General features: G+C 55.1%; 1 long non-coding RNA gene across 1 annotated transcript; it reads left to right on the top strand.

Annotated features, from left to right (window-relative positions):
• Window positions 1-673: 673 nt before the first annotated feature.
• Window positions 674-1,657, top strand: LOC133209726 (uncharacterized). The gene is made up of 2 exons (XR_009724741.1): window positions 674-981; window positions 1,420-1,657. It is a non-coding gene; the product is annotated as an uncharacterized LOC133209726 (long non-coding RNA).
• The last annotated feature ends 11,058 nt before the right edge of the window (window positions 1,658-12,715 follow it).

Below are 12,715 nucleotides of genomic sequence, written 5' to 3'. Positions count from 1 at the left end.
ACTTGCAGAGAGTGTCTCCTGTCCCAGATGTTCCCACGGACACCAAACTGGCAGCTTCTACACTGGCTGGAGCTGCAGAGGAAGAGGAGCACCAAACACCTCTCACTCTTGTGCCACAAGAGGAGCAAGCGGCACCGGCACCAGTTTCTCCTGCCTGTGTCGAGCAGGAGGCAGCACCACAGGCACAGAGGCAGGTACCTGCCCTGCTCAGCCCTGATGCCTATGAGATGGCTGTAGAAGAAGTGGCCAGGAACATCGCTGAACAGGTCCCGATTACGTGTCTGGCCATGATCCAGGGAGCCAGCCAGCAGGTGGTGGAACCTCAGGACATGACCCAAATCCTGGATGCGGCAGTGGACAAAAAGGAGAAAGAGTGGGTAGAGGGCACTGATAAAGTGCTGTCCCAAGTGGAAGAGTTCACCATACGCAACATCTGGGTCAACCCCTCAGTCCCAGAGCTCTTCCAGGACACCCATGCAGATCCCCAGGAGAGATTCAGCTGCCCCACCAGCATGGGCATGGACGCAACAGGAGAGGCTGCTGGAGATCTGCAGAGCACGTCTCCTGTCCCAGCTGGACGGGAGGCTGCAACATCCCACGTTCCTCCAGGAGCAGATGACAGTGGAGGTGCAGCAGCTTCTCCCTTGTGTCGGGACTCTCCGCGCCAGGTGAGTGAGGTGCATGTGGCTGGCACCGGGGATCCCAAGGCCTTGGATGGCAGCTCCCAGGGGGTTTGTGACAGGGCTATTTCTGGTGTTCCCTGTGTCACCCAACTGACATTGCCCCCATCCCCTGCCTGTGCTCTTGCTACCCTGCAGGGTAGGGTCAGACGCTTTGTGAGGAAACACCTGGGCAAGGCTGTGACTGTCATCCATGGAAAAAGGCAGCAGCGGGTGGAAGAGCCAGACGTGGCACTAAGCTTGGATGCGGAGTCACCGTCAATGTCGCCTGCTGTATTTCAGGACAGCGAGAAACAGCCAGGTACTTCCCCGAGTTGGGTGGCACCCAGGCCAGGCCGGCAGCAGTGCGTGCATGAGTTCGGGTGCGTCCCAGCCTCCCCTCCATGGGCTGAGGGCTGCAAGCCTTCGGTGCAAAGGGCCACGAGGATGATCAGGGGGTTGGGGCACCTCCCGTACGAAGGCAGGCTGAGAAGGTTGGGGCTGTTCAGCCTGGAGAAGAGAAGGCTGCGTGGAGACCTCCTAGCAGCCTTCCAGTATCTGAAGGGGGCCTATAAGGATGCGGAGGAGGGACTCTTCGTTAGGAACTGTAGTGATAGGACAAGGGGTAACGGGTTCAAACCTAAAGAGGGGAAGTTTAGGTTGGATTTAAGGAGGAAGTTCTGGACTGTAAGACTGGTGAGCCACTGGAATGGGTTGCCAAAGGAAGATGGTCACCTGCAGCTCTTCTTCCCCCCCACAGGCATTGCCACTCTTCCAGACCCAGGAGCGGCCCCACGGCGACGACTCCATCGCTTCAGGAGAGTGCTGAGGGCTCTGCGCAAGGCTTTCTGTTCCTCTTGCCTCAACCCACGTGTGGAGGAGTAGCACCCTGCTGCCAGCACCAGGCCCAAGGGAGCTGTGCCGAGGATGTCGTGCTGCAGCCTGCACTTGTTGTGGGTGCTTTCTTGGGCCAGTAAATAATAACTCTTTTCCCCCCACCAGTGCTTGTCTCTGCCTCTATGTTGGTTAGAACATGTCTGCGTAATTCATGGGCCTCCATATTTAATTAACGTAAAACAACTGACTTCAGTCTAAGCGGCTACCTATCTGTTGCAATTAGTTCTTGTTTGCTAATTAATTGCCAACGGATGATTCAAGAGTCCTTTACTGAGGTTTAGCAGCAATCAAGACATGTACCTAGTACTCGGGGGACTTACTATGCAGTAACTGGGTTCTTGAATTAAATTCTTATTGGAGACCTTGAAAGTGTGACCTGAGAAAACTTCTCTGCAGCCAGTGGGTCCTCTAAGGGCTTGCCATGCCCTCCTGGATCTGCTGCCATGGGCAGTGTTGCTCCTAAGAGGGGGAGGCAGTGTGGATCCTCCTGGCTCCCTGCGGGGGGAGTTAACTTGCTTCCATCTGCAAGTTGAAGGTGAGGAAAAGCAGGATCTCAGGTCGTGGCTGTGGTGGGGGAGCAGCTCTGCTGAGACATAGGCTCCCAAATACTGTCTGTCTGGTCTGACAGTTGTGCTTTATCTTTGTCCTCCGCTGGACTTGAGCAGGAAGCGGAGGGAGGAAGGTGAAGATGTTGATCTCGGCTGGCAGGCAGCACCAGATTCCATCTCACTCAGCTGCCTCTTCCAGAAAGGAACACTCCTCTGGGTGCCCAAATCCCTCCCCGTAGTACGGGGAGCAAACACAGAGAGGATGGGATGTGTGCATGTCTATGGGAGTATGATATAATAGGCATCACAGAAAAGTGATGGGATGGCTCCTATGACTGAAGTCTTGGAATGGAAGGTTACAGGTTCTTTAGAAAAGACAGGCCTGGCAGGCGGGGAGGAAGAGTTGCTATTTATGTTAGGGGTAGGCTGGAGAGTATGGAACTCTGTCTGGGGACAGGTGAGCAGTTAACAGAGAGCTTGTGGGTCAGGGTTAAAGGGAGAACAGCGATGGGAGACATTACTGTGGGGATCTGCTACAGACCGCCTGATCAAGAGGAATCTGTGGATGAAGCACTCTACAGATAGATAGGAAAAGCCTCACACTCACAGGCCCTTGTTCTCACGGGGGACTTCAATCACCCTGATATCTGTTGGAGGGAAGGTACAGCCTGACACAAGCAATCCAGGAGGTTCCTCGATTGTCTGGAAGACAACTTCCTTCTGCAAGTAACAGAGGAGACGACAAGGAGAGGCGCTATGCTTGACCTCGTGCTCACCAACAGAGAAGGGCTGGTAGGAAATGTGATGCTCCAGGGCAGCCTTGTTTGTAGCGATCATGAGATGGTTGACTTTGAGATCCTCAGGACAGTGAGAAGAGCGTGCAGCAAGCTCACTGCCATGGACTTCAAGAGAGCAGACTTTGGCCTCTTCAGGAACCTGCTTAGTATGGTTCCATGGGACATAGTCCTAGAGAGCAGGGGTCCCAAGACTCTTGGTTGATATTCAAGGATCACCTGCTACAAGCTCAGGAGTGTTGCGTCCCAACTAGAAGGAAGTGCAGCAGGAGGGCCAGGAGACCTCCTTGGATGGATAAGGAGCTGCTGAGGAAACTTCAAGGAAAAAAAGAGGCTTATAAAAGGTAGAAGCAGGGACAGGAGGCCTGGGAAGAATACAGGGATGTTGTCCGGGAAGCTAGGGACCACGTTAGGAAAGCTAAGGCCCAGTTAGAATTAAACCTGGCTAAGGATGTTAAAGAGAATCGGAAGGCATTCTATAGTTCCATTGCAAATCAAAGACAGACTAGGGACACCGTGGGCCCTCTCCGGAAGCTATCAGAACTGGCTACCCCGGGTTTGGAGAAGGCTGAGGTTCTCAATGGCCTCTTTGCCTCAGTCTTCGCTGGCAAATGCTCCCACCACACCACCCAAGTCTTGGAAGGCAGATGCAGGCACTTTGAGAATGAAGACCTTGGACCCACTGTAGGAGAGGATCTGGTTTGAGACCATCCGAAGAACCTGAATGTGCACAAGTCCATGGGTCCTGACAAAATCCATCCGCGGGTCCTGAAGGAGCTGGCAAATGAAGTTGCTAAGCCACTGGCCATCCTATTTGAAAAATCATGGCAGTCAGGTGAAGTTCTCAACAACTGGAATAAGGGAAATATTCTGGCGCCTTTAAGAATGGGAGATCGGTAGCCCGAGATGAACCATCAGTCTCACCTGTGAAAAGTGAGAATCTTTGAACAGTCCTGAAAGGTGAGGCAGTCTGGCACGGGGCTTGGTGACAGCCAGCAGGGCTGCACTAAGGGAAAATGCTACGTAGCCAATTTGGAGCTGATGTGTCTTGACACCAGGTTTGTCCATTTGTAAGGGTGAAACCAATACTTGTCCTCCTAGTCAAACTGCACTGGAAAAGGCAACAGAGAAGGTCTGGTGTCAGCTGGAAGAGCTGCTAAAGCTGACCATAATACGGAAAAGTGTCCAAAAATGTACTATTTAATTAATTCCAAAGTGCTTTTCTGCCATGTTATTCTCAAAAAATCGTGCTTGCATCTCTTGGCAAAACTTAAAAACCTGTATGAGAAAGTGCCAGTTACCAAGTAGTTTCTTATTTTTGTTGGGGTTTTCTCCTTCTTTTACTCATCTTTCTTTTCCCTGTTCCCTTTCCATCTTGTCAAGGAAAAAACAGGGAGGAGAAAAGTGCATCCCTGAGTACCCAGTGGCCATGGGCACCATGCTGCCGCTGTCACAAAGCTTCAGTGATTGCTTGGAGTTGCCCATGAGGAGCTGGGACCCTTTGGAACTGGTGAGGGCGTCGGCATCTCCATGGAAACCACGGGGGCATTGTTACGACTGTCATGTGGGGTATTTAAGGCCCTGGAGCACCCTAGAGGTGGCAGTTGCTCTGTGAATCCACGGCAAGTCTGCATCCAAGGACACAGAAGATGCCAGTGGACAACGGATCAAACGCCCGCTCCCAGCCCGCCAAGGGCAGGCCGGGAGTGCAAAGGCGGTGCCAGGTGAGGGCTGGGGCAGGAGTGAGAGGCCGGTGGTGGGACAGGGCCACATGCAGCTGCCTGGGTGGCGGGGCCGGGCTTGCCGGCACTGCGGGGGCTGCTCTGCCAAGGCAGCTGCCTCCAGCACACACCTCTTCCTCCTCCTCCTGCCCGCAGGTGGGCCACAGGCAGCCTGAGGACAGGCCGCATAGGATCACGCTGCCACAAGTGCCCTACCAAGGAAGGTTTCAGCCCATCGTGACCCAGCAGGGACAGGCAGGGACCCCAAGGGAGACAGGGCCAAACACCTTCCCAACCACGGGAACTGCGGACGGGCAGGTGGGAGGAGCAGGAGGGAGGAAGCTGAGCCTCCCATGCTGTGCCCCGCAGGCTGCCCGGGCATGCCGGGGATGCTGTGCGCAGTGCCCATGGGCTGCGGGTGGCCGGCCCTCTCCCCAGCCAGCTCTGGGAGCAGGCAGCACCCACCTGTGGGGCTGAGCCTTGCCATGGGGCTGGCAGGGGAGCCCAACTGCATGAGCTCAGCCAGCTGGGACACGGGCGCAAGAGACACTATCACAGAGCCTCTCTCCTCGGCTTCTCTTGCAGGTGGGCAGCCTGAGGCACAGAGGGGTGCTGCCCCACAGCATGAGGACAGAGGAGCAGACACTTCATCTGCCACTGCTGGTGGAAAGGGCACCTCGGCCGCCACTTCGGCTGCCACGTCAGCCATCATCTCAGCCAGTGAGAGCAGTCAGCAGCTGCTGCAAGCTGCCTCCCCTGACACTAGCACCCTCTGCCACTAAAACCAGCTTCAGTGACACTGACATCGGCAGCATGCGAAGCAGCCGCGGCTTCGACAACCGCTGCAGTGACCGCATGCATTTCCCGCAGCCGGGCACGCTGGGAAAGAGGCCACGGAGCTCTCAGCCTGCCCCACACAGGCCCACAGCCTCTGCCACCGCGAAGGGCACAGGAAATGTGAGCGCGGTCCTGCGCAACAACATCGAGACATTGCAACAGGCCAGGAGGAGCCGCTTGGCCAGAGCTCCTGAGGAAGAGTACCACCAGGCACCTCTCCTTCCCATGGCACCAGCACCAGCATCTCGTGGCTTTAGCAGGCAGGCTGCTGCAGCACAAGCCCAGCACCAGTCACCTGCCCTGCACTGCGTCACGGGGCATGTTGCAGATGTGCAAGTGTTATGCAGCACCGTCCCGAACTGGCAGTTCGGAGATGTGGCCAAAGAGGAGGCAAAAGTACCATTCTTTGCTGAGTGTGGCGAGCAGGCTGCACCAGGACAGACAGAGCGCCAGGCACCTGCAATGAACAGCTCAGCAGAAAATGACACAGATCCGAATGTCCCATCCATGTGCGTCAAGAGGGAAGTCTCTTCCAGAGCTGGTGTCGAGGAGGTAGAGGCACCAGCCTCTCCCGGCATCAGCAGGCAGGCTGCAGCAGGACAAGCAGAGGGCCGGGCACCTGCCCCGCACAGCCACAAAGAAAACATGGATCTGGAGGTCACACCAAACAGCATCCTGAAGAAGGTCCATTACAGGGATGCTGCTGAGGAGGAGGCAGAGACCCCAGCCTCCTATGGCTTTGAGAGTCAAGCTCCGGCAGCAGAAGCACAGTGCAATGCACCTGACTCTGACAACATCAGAGTAGCAGATGCAAAAGTGCAGGCCACTCGCATTGTCAGTGCAAGCTACCAGTTCCGGGATAGGATCGAGGAGGAGGCAGAGGAAACAGATTCTTCTGACAAAGGTGAGCAGGAGGCAGTGGCAGTGGATCAGGAAACCAGCCGGCAGCTGCTGGAAGGTCAGGACATGACCCAAATCCTGGATGCGGCAGTGACCAGAGAGGAGAAAGACTGGGAAGAGGGCACCGATAAAGTGCTGTCCCAAGAGGAAGACATCACCGTACGCAACCTCTGGGTCAACCACTCAGTCGCAGAGCTCTTTCAGGACCCCCAGGCCGATATCCAGGAGGGGTCTGGCTTCCCCAGCAGCATGCGCATGGATCTGACAGGGGAGGCAGGTGAAAACCTGCAAAGCATTTCTCCTGTCCCAGCCGTTCCCACGGACACCAAACTGGCAGCTTCTACACTGGGTGGAGCTGCAGAGGAAGAGGAGCACCCAACACCTCTCACTCTTGTGCCACAAGAGGAGCAAGCGGCACCGGCACCAGTTTCTCCTGCCTGTGTCGAGCAGGAGGCAGCACAACAGGCACAGAGGCAGGTACCTGCCCTGCTCAGCCCTGATGCCTATGAGATGGCTGTAGAAGAAGTGGCCAGGAACATCACTGAACAGAAAACTGTAACAGAAAGCTGATGAGGAGGAGCTGGACAGAAAAGAAGAGGAGAAATGGGAAGAGGCCATGGACAAAGAGCTGTCCGAAGTTGAAGAGATCAACGTTTGCAACCTCTGGGTCAACCCCTCGGTCCCAGAGCTCTTCCAGGACACCCATGCAGATCCCCAGGAGAGATTCAGCTGCCCCACCAGCATGGGCATGGACGCAACAGGAGAGGCTGCTGGAGATTCGCAGAGCACGTCTCCTGTCCCAGCTGGACCCACAGACACCAAACTGGCAGCTTCTACACTGGCTGGAGCTGCAGAGGAAGAAGAGCACCGTGCACCTCTCACTTCAGTGTCACAAGAGGATGCGGCACTGGGACCAGCTTCTCTGGGTGTTGATGAGCACAAGGCAGCACCACAGGCACAGAGCCAGGCACTTGCCCTGCTCAGCCCTGATGCCTATGAGAGGGTTGTAGAAGAAATGTCCAGGAACACCACTGAACAGGTCCTGATTACGTGTCTGGCCATGATCCAGGGAGCCAGCCAGCAGGTGGCGGAACCTCAGGACATGACCCAAATCCTGGATGCGGCAGTGGACAAAGAGGAGAAAGAGTGGGTAGAGGGCACTGATAAAGTGCTGTCCCAAGTGGAAGACTTCACCGTAGGCAACATCTGGCTCAACCCCTTGGTCCCAGAGCTCTTCCAGGACCCGCAGGAGGAAATCCAGGAGGGGTCTGGCTTCCCCAGCAGCATGCGCATGGATCTGACAGGGGAGGCAGCTGGAGACTTGCAGAGAGTGTCTCCTGTCCCAGATGTTCCCACGGACACCAGACTGGCAGCTTCTACACTGGGTGGAGCTGCAGAGGAAGAGGAGCACCAAACACCTCTCACTCTTGTGCCACAAGAGGAGCAAGCGGCACCGGCACCAGTTTCTCCTGCCTGTGTCGAGCAGGAGGCAGCACCACAGGCACAGAGGCAGGTACCTGCCCTGCTCAGCCCTGATGCCTATGAGGTGGCTGTAGAAGAAGTGGCCAGGAACGTCGCTGAACCGGTCCCGATTATGTGTCTGGCCATGATCCAGGGAGCTAGCCAGCAGGTGGTGGAACCTCAGGAGATGACCCAAATCCTGGATGCGGCAGTGGACAAAAAGGAGAAAGAGTGGGTAGAGGGCACTGATAAAGTGCTGTCCCAAGTGGAAGAGTTCACCATACGCAACATCTGGGTCAACCCCTCGGTCCCAGAGCTCTTCCAGGACACCCATGCAGATCCCCAGGAGAGATTCAGATGCCCCACCAGCATGGGCATGGACGCAACAGGAGAGGCTGCTGGAGATCTGCAGAGCACGTCTCCTGTCCCAGCTGGACGGGAGGCTGCAACATCCCACGTTCCTCCAGGAGCAGATGGCAATGGAGGTGCATCAGCTTCTCCCTTGTGTCGGGACTCTCCGCGCCAGGTGAGTGAGGTGCATGTGGCTGGCAGCTGGCACCGGGGATCCCAAGGCCTTGGATGGCAGCTCCCAGGGGGTTTGTGGCAGGGCTATTTCTGGTGTTCCCTGTGTCACCCAACTGACATTGCCCCCATCCCCTGCCTGTGCTCTTGCTACCCTGCAGGGTAGGGTCAGACGCTTTGTGAGGAAACACCTGGGCAAGGCTGTGACTGTCATCCATGGAAAAAGGCAGCAGCGGGTGGAAGAGCCAGACGTGGCACTAAGCTTGGATGCGGAGTCACCGTCAATGTCGCCTGCTGTATTTCAGGGCAGCGAGAACCAGCCAGGTACTTCCCCGAGTTGGGTGGCACCCAGGCCAGGCCGGCAGCAGTGCGTGCATGAGTTCGGGTGTGTCCCAGCCTCCCCTCCATGGGCTGAGGGCTGCAAGCCTTCGGTGCAAAGGGCCACGAGGATGATCAGGGGGTTGGGGCACCTCCCGTACGAAGGCAGGCTGAGAAGGTTGGGGCTGTTCAGCCTGGAGAAGAGAAGGCTGCGTGGAGACCTCCTAGCAGCCTTCCAGTATCTGAAGGGGGCCTATAAGGATGCGGAGGAGGGACTCTTCGTTAGGAACTGTAGTGATAGGACAAGGGGTAACGGGTTCAAACCTAAAGAGGGGAAGTTTAGGTTGGATTTAAGGAGGAAGTTCTGGACTGTAAGACTGGTGAGCCACTGGAATGGGTTGCCAAAGGAAGACCGTCGCCTGCAGCTCTTCTTCCCCCCCACAGGCATTGCCACTCTTCCAGACCCAGGAGCGGCCCCACGGCGACGACTCCACCGCTTCAGGAGAGTGCTGAGGGCTCTGCGCAAGGCTTTCTGTTCCTCTTGCCTCAACCCACGTGTGGAGGAGTAGCACCCTGCTGCCAGCACCAGGCCCAAGGGAGCTGTGCCGAGGATGTCGTGCTGCAGCCTGCTCTTGTTGTGGGTGCTTTCTTCGGCCAGTAAATAATAACTCTTTTCCCCCCACCAGTGCTTGTCTCTGCCTCTATGTTGGTTAGAACATGTCTGCGTAATTCATGGGCCTCCATATTTAATTAACGTAAAACAACTGACTTCAGTCTAAGCGGCTACCTATCTGTTGCAATTAGTTCTTGTTTGCTAATTAATTGCCAACGGATGATTCAAGAGTCCTTTACTGAGGTTTAGCAGCAATCAAGACATGTACCTAGTACTCGGGGGACTTACTATGCAGTAACTGGGTTCTTGAATTAAATTCTTATTGGAGACCTTGAAAGTGTGACCTGAGAAAACTTCTCTGCAGCCAGTGGATCCTCTAAGGGCTTGCCGTGCCCTCCTGGATCTGCTGCCATGGGCAGTGTTGCTCCTAAGAGGGGGAGGCAGTGTGGATCCTCCTGGCTCCCTGCGGGGGGAGTTAACTTGCTTCCATCTGCAAGTTGAAGGTGAGGAAAAGCAGGATCTCAGGTCGTGGCTGTGGTGGGGGAGCAGCTCTGCTGACATAGGCTCCCAAATACTGTCTGTCTGGTCTGACAGTTGTGCTTCATCTTTGTCTCTCCGCTGGACTTGAGCAGAAGCGGAGGGAGAGAAGGTGAGATTTGTCATCTCGGCTGGCAGGCAGCACCAGATTCCATCTCACTCAGCTGCCTCTTACAGAAGGAACACTCCTCTGGGTGCCCAAATCCTCCCCGTAGTACGGGGAACAAACAAGAGGAATTAGGGATGTGTGCACATCTACGGGGATATGATGTAATAGGCAGCACAGAAACTTGGTGGGATGGCTCCTATGACTGGAGTGTTGGAATGGAAGATTAGAGGCTCTTCAGAAAAGACAGGCCCGGCAGATGGGGATGAGGAGTTGCTATTTGTGTTAGGGATAGGCTGGAGAGTATGGAACTCTGTCTGGAGACAGGTGAGCAGTCAACAGAGAGTCTGTGGGTCAGGGTTAAAGGGAGAACAGCGATGGGAGACATGACTGTGGGGATCTGTCACAGACCGCCTGATCTGCAGGATCTGCAGGGCTCTGCAGATGAAGTGCTCTCTAGACAGATAGGAAGAGCCTCACGCTCTCAGGCCCTTGTCCTCACGGGGGACTTCAAGCACCCTGATACCTCTTGGAGGGACAGTGCGGCCTGGCACAAGCAATCCAGGAGGTTCCTCGATTGTCTGGAAGACAACTTCCTTCTGCAAGTAACAGAGGAGACGACAAGGAGAGGCGCTATGCTTGACCTCGTGCTCACCAACAGAGAAGGGCTGGTAGGAAATGTGATGCTCCAGGGCAGCCTTGTTTGTAGCGATCATGAGATGGTTGAATTTGAGATCCTCAGGACAGTGAGAAGAGCGTGCAGCAAGCTCACTGCCCTGGACTTCAAAAGAGCAGACTTTGGCCTCTTCAGGAACCTGCTTAGTAAGGTTCCATGGGATATAGCCCTATGGGGCAGGGAGGCCCAAGACTCTTGGTTGATATTCAAGGATCAGCTGCTACAAGCTCAGGAGTGTTGTATCTTAACTAGAAGGAAGTGCAGCAGGAGGGACAGGAGACTCCTTCAATATTGATAAGGAGCTGAGGGAGCCGAAGGAAAAGAAGGGCTTATAAAAGGTGAGAAGCAGGGACAGAGGAGCCTTGGGAAGAATACAGGGATGTTGTCCGGGAAGCTAGGGACCACGTTAGGAAAGCTAAGGCCCAGTTAGAATTAAACCTGGCTAAGGATGTTAAAGAGAATCGGAAGGCATTCTATAGTTCCATTGCAAATCAAAGACAGACTAGGGACACCGTGGGCCCTCTCCGGAAGCTATCAGAACTGGCTACGCCGGGTTTGGAGAAGGCTGAGGTTCTCAATGGCCTCTTTGCCTCAGTCTTCACTGGCAAATGCTCCCACCACACGACCCAAGTCTTGGAAGGCAGATGCAGGCACTTTGAGAATGAAGACCTTGGACCCACTGTAGGAGAGGATCTGGTTTGAGACCATCTGAAGAACCTGAATGTGCACAACCACCAATAATAGTAATGATAAAGGCAATTACAAGGGAAGAGAATACAATACCCCATCACCAGCCAACCGATAACTTCCCCCCCAAGCACCAACCGATACCTCCTCCAACCCGCCAGTCCCCCTGCCCTTCCAGGTAACTCCCAGTTCCCTCCTGGCCATGACGTGCTGTGGTATGGAATACCTCTTTGGTCAGTTTGGGTCAGGTGTCCTGTCTCTGCTTCGTCCCGGCTCCCCCTCCTCCCTGGCAGAGCATGAGGCTCACAAAGTCCTTGGCCAAACCAAAACATCATTGTTTTCAGCTCTGTTCCCAGCTGAAAGTCAAAACACAGCACTGCACCAGCTACCAAGAAAGAGAAAAATGACTGCCACTGCTAAACCCAGGACAAAGGCATGCTAAGGCCCATGTAAAAAAGCAAGGTGCTTGGTGACAGCCAGCAGGGCTGCACTAAGGGAAAATCCTGCGTCACCAATTTGGAGCTGATGTGTCTTGACACCAGGTTTGTCCATTTGTAAGGGTGAAACCAATACTTGTCCTCCTAGTCAAACTGCACTGGAAAAGGCAACAGAGAAGGTCTGGTGTCAGCTGGAAGAGCTGCTAAAGCTGACCATAATACGGAAAAGTGTCCACAAATGTACTATTTAATTAATTCCAAAGTGCTTTTCTGCCATGTTATTCTCAAAAAATCGTGCTTGCATCTCTTGGCAAAACTTAAAAACCTGTATGAGAAAGTGCCAGTTACCAAGTAGTTTCTTATTTTTGTTGGGGTTTTCTCCTTCTTTTACTCATCTTTCTTTTCCCTGTTCCCTTTCCATCTTGTCAAGGAAAAAACAGGGAGGAGAAAAGTGCATCCCTGAGTACCCAGTGGCCATGGGCACCATGCTGCCGCTGTCACAAAGCTTCAGTGATTGCTTGGAGTTGCCCATGAGGAGCTGGGACCCTTTGGAACTGGTGAGGGCGTCGGCATCTCCATGGAAACCACGGGGGCATTGTTACGACTGTCATGTGGGGTATTTAAGGCCCTGGAGCACCCTAGAGGTGGCAGTTGGTGGCAGAATCCACGGCAAGTCTGCATCCAAGGACACAGAAGATGCCAGTGGACAACGGATCAAACGCCCGCTCCCAGCCCGCCAAGGGCAGGCCGGGAGTGCAAAGGCGGTGCCAGGTGAGGGCTGGGGCAGGAGTGAGAGGCCGGTGGTGGGACAGGGCCACATGCAGCTGCCTCGGTGGCGGGGCCGGGCTTGCCGGCACTGCGGGGGCTGCTCTGCCAAGGCAGCTGCCTCCAGCACACACCTCTTCCTCCTCCTCCTGCCTGCAGGTGGGCCACAGGCAGCCTGAGGACAGGCCGCATAGGATCACGCTGCCACAAGTGCCCTACCAAGGAAGGTTTCCGCCC

This window comes from Neopsephotus bourkii, unplaced genomic scaffold (assembly GCF_033783945.1).
Source record: "Neopsephotus bourkii isolate Nb327-2 ecotype Australia unplaced genomic scaffold, CSIRO-AGI_Nbou_v1 NB_359, whole genome shotgun sequence".
Taxonomy (NCBI): Eukaryota; Metazoa; Chordata; class Aves; order Psittaciformes; family Psittacidae; genus Neopsephotus; species Neopsephotus bourkii.
Note: the sequence above shows the minus strand (reverse complement) of the source record. Positions and strands in the feature narration are given on the sequence as shown.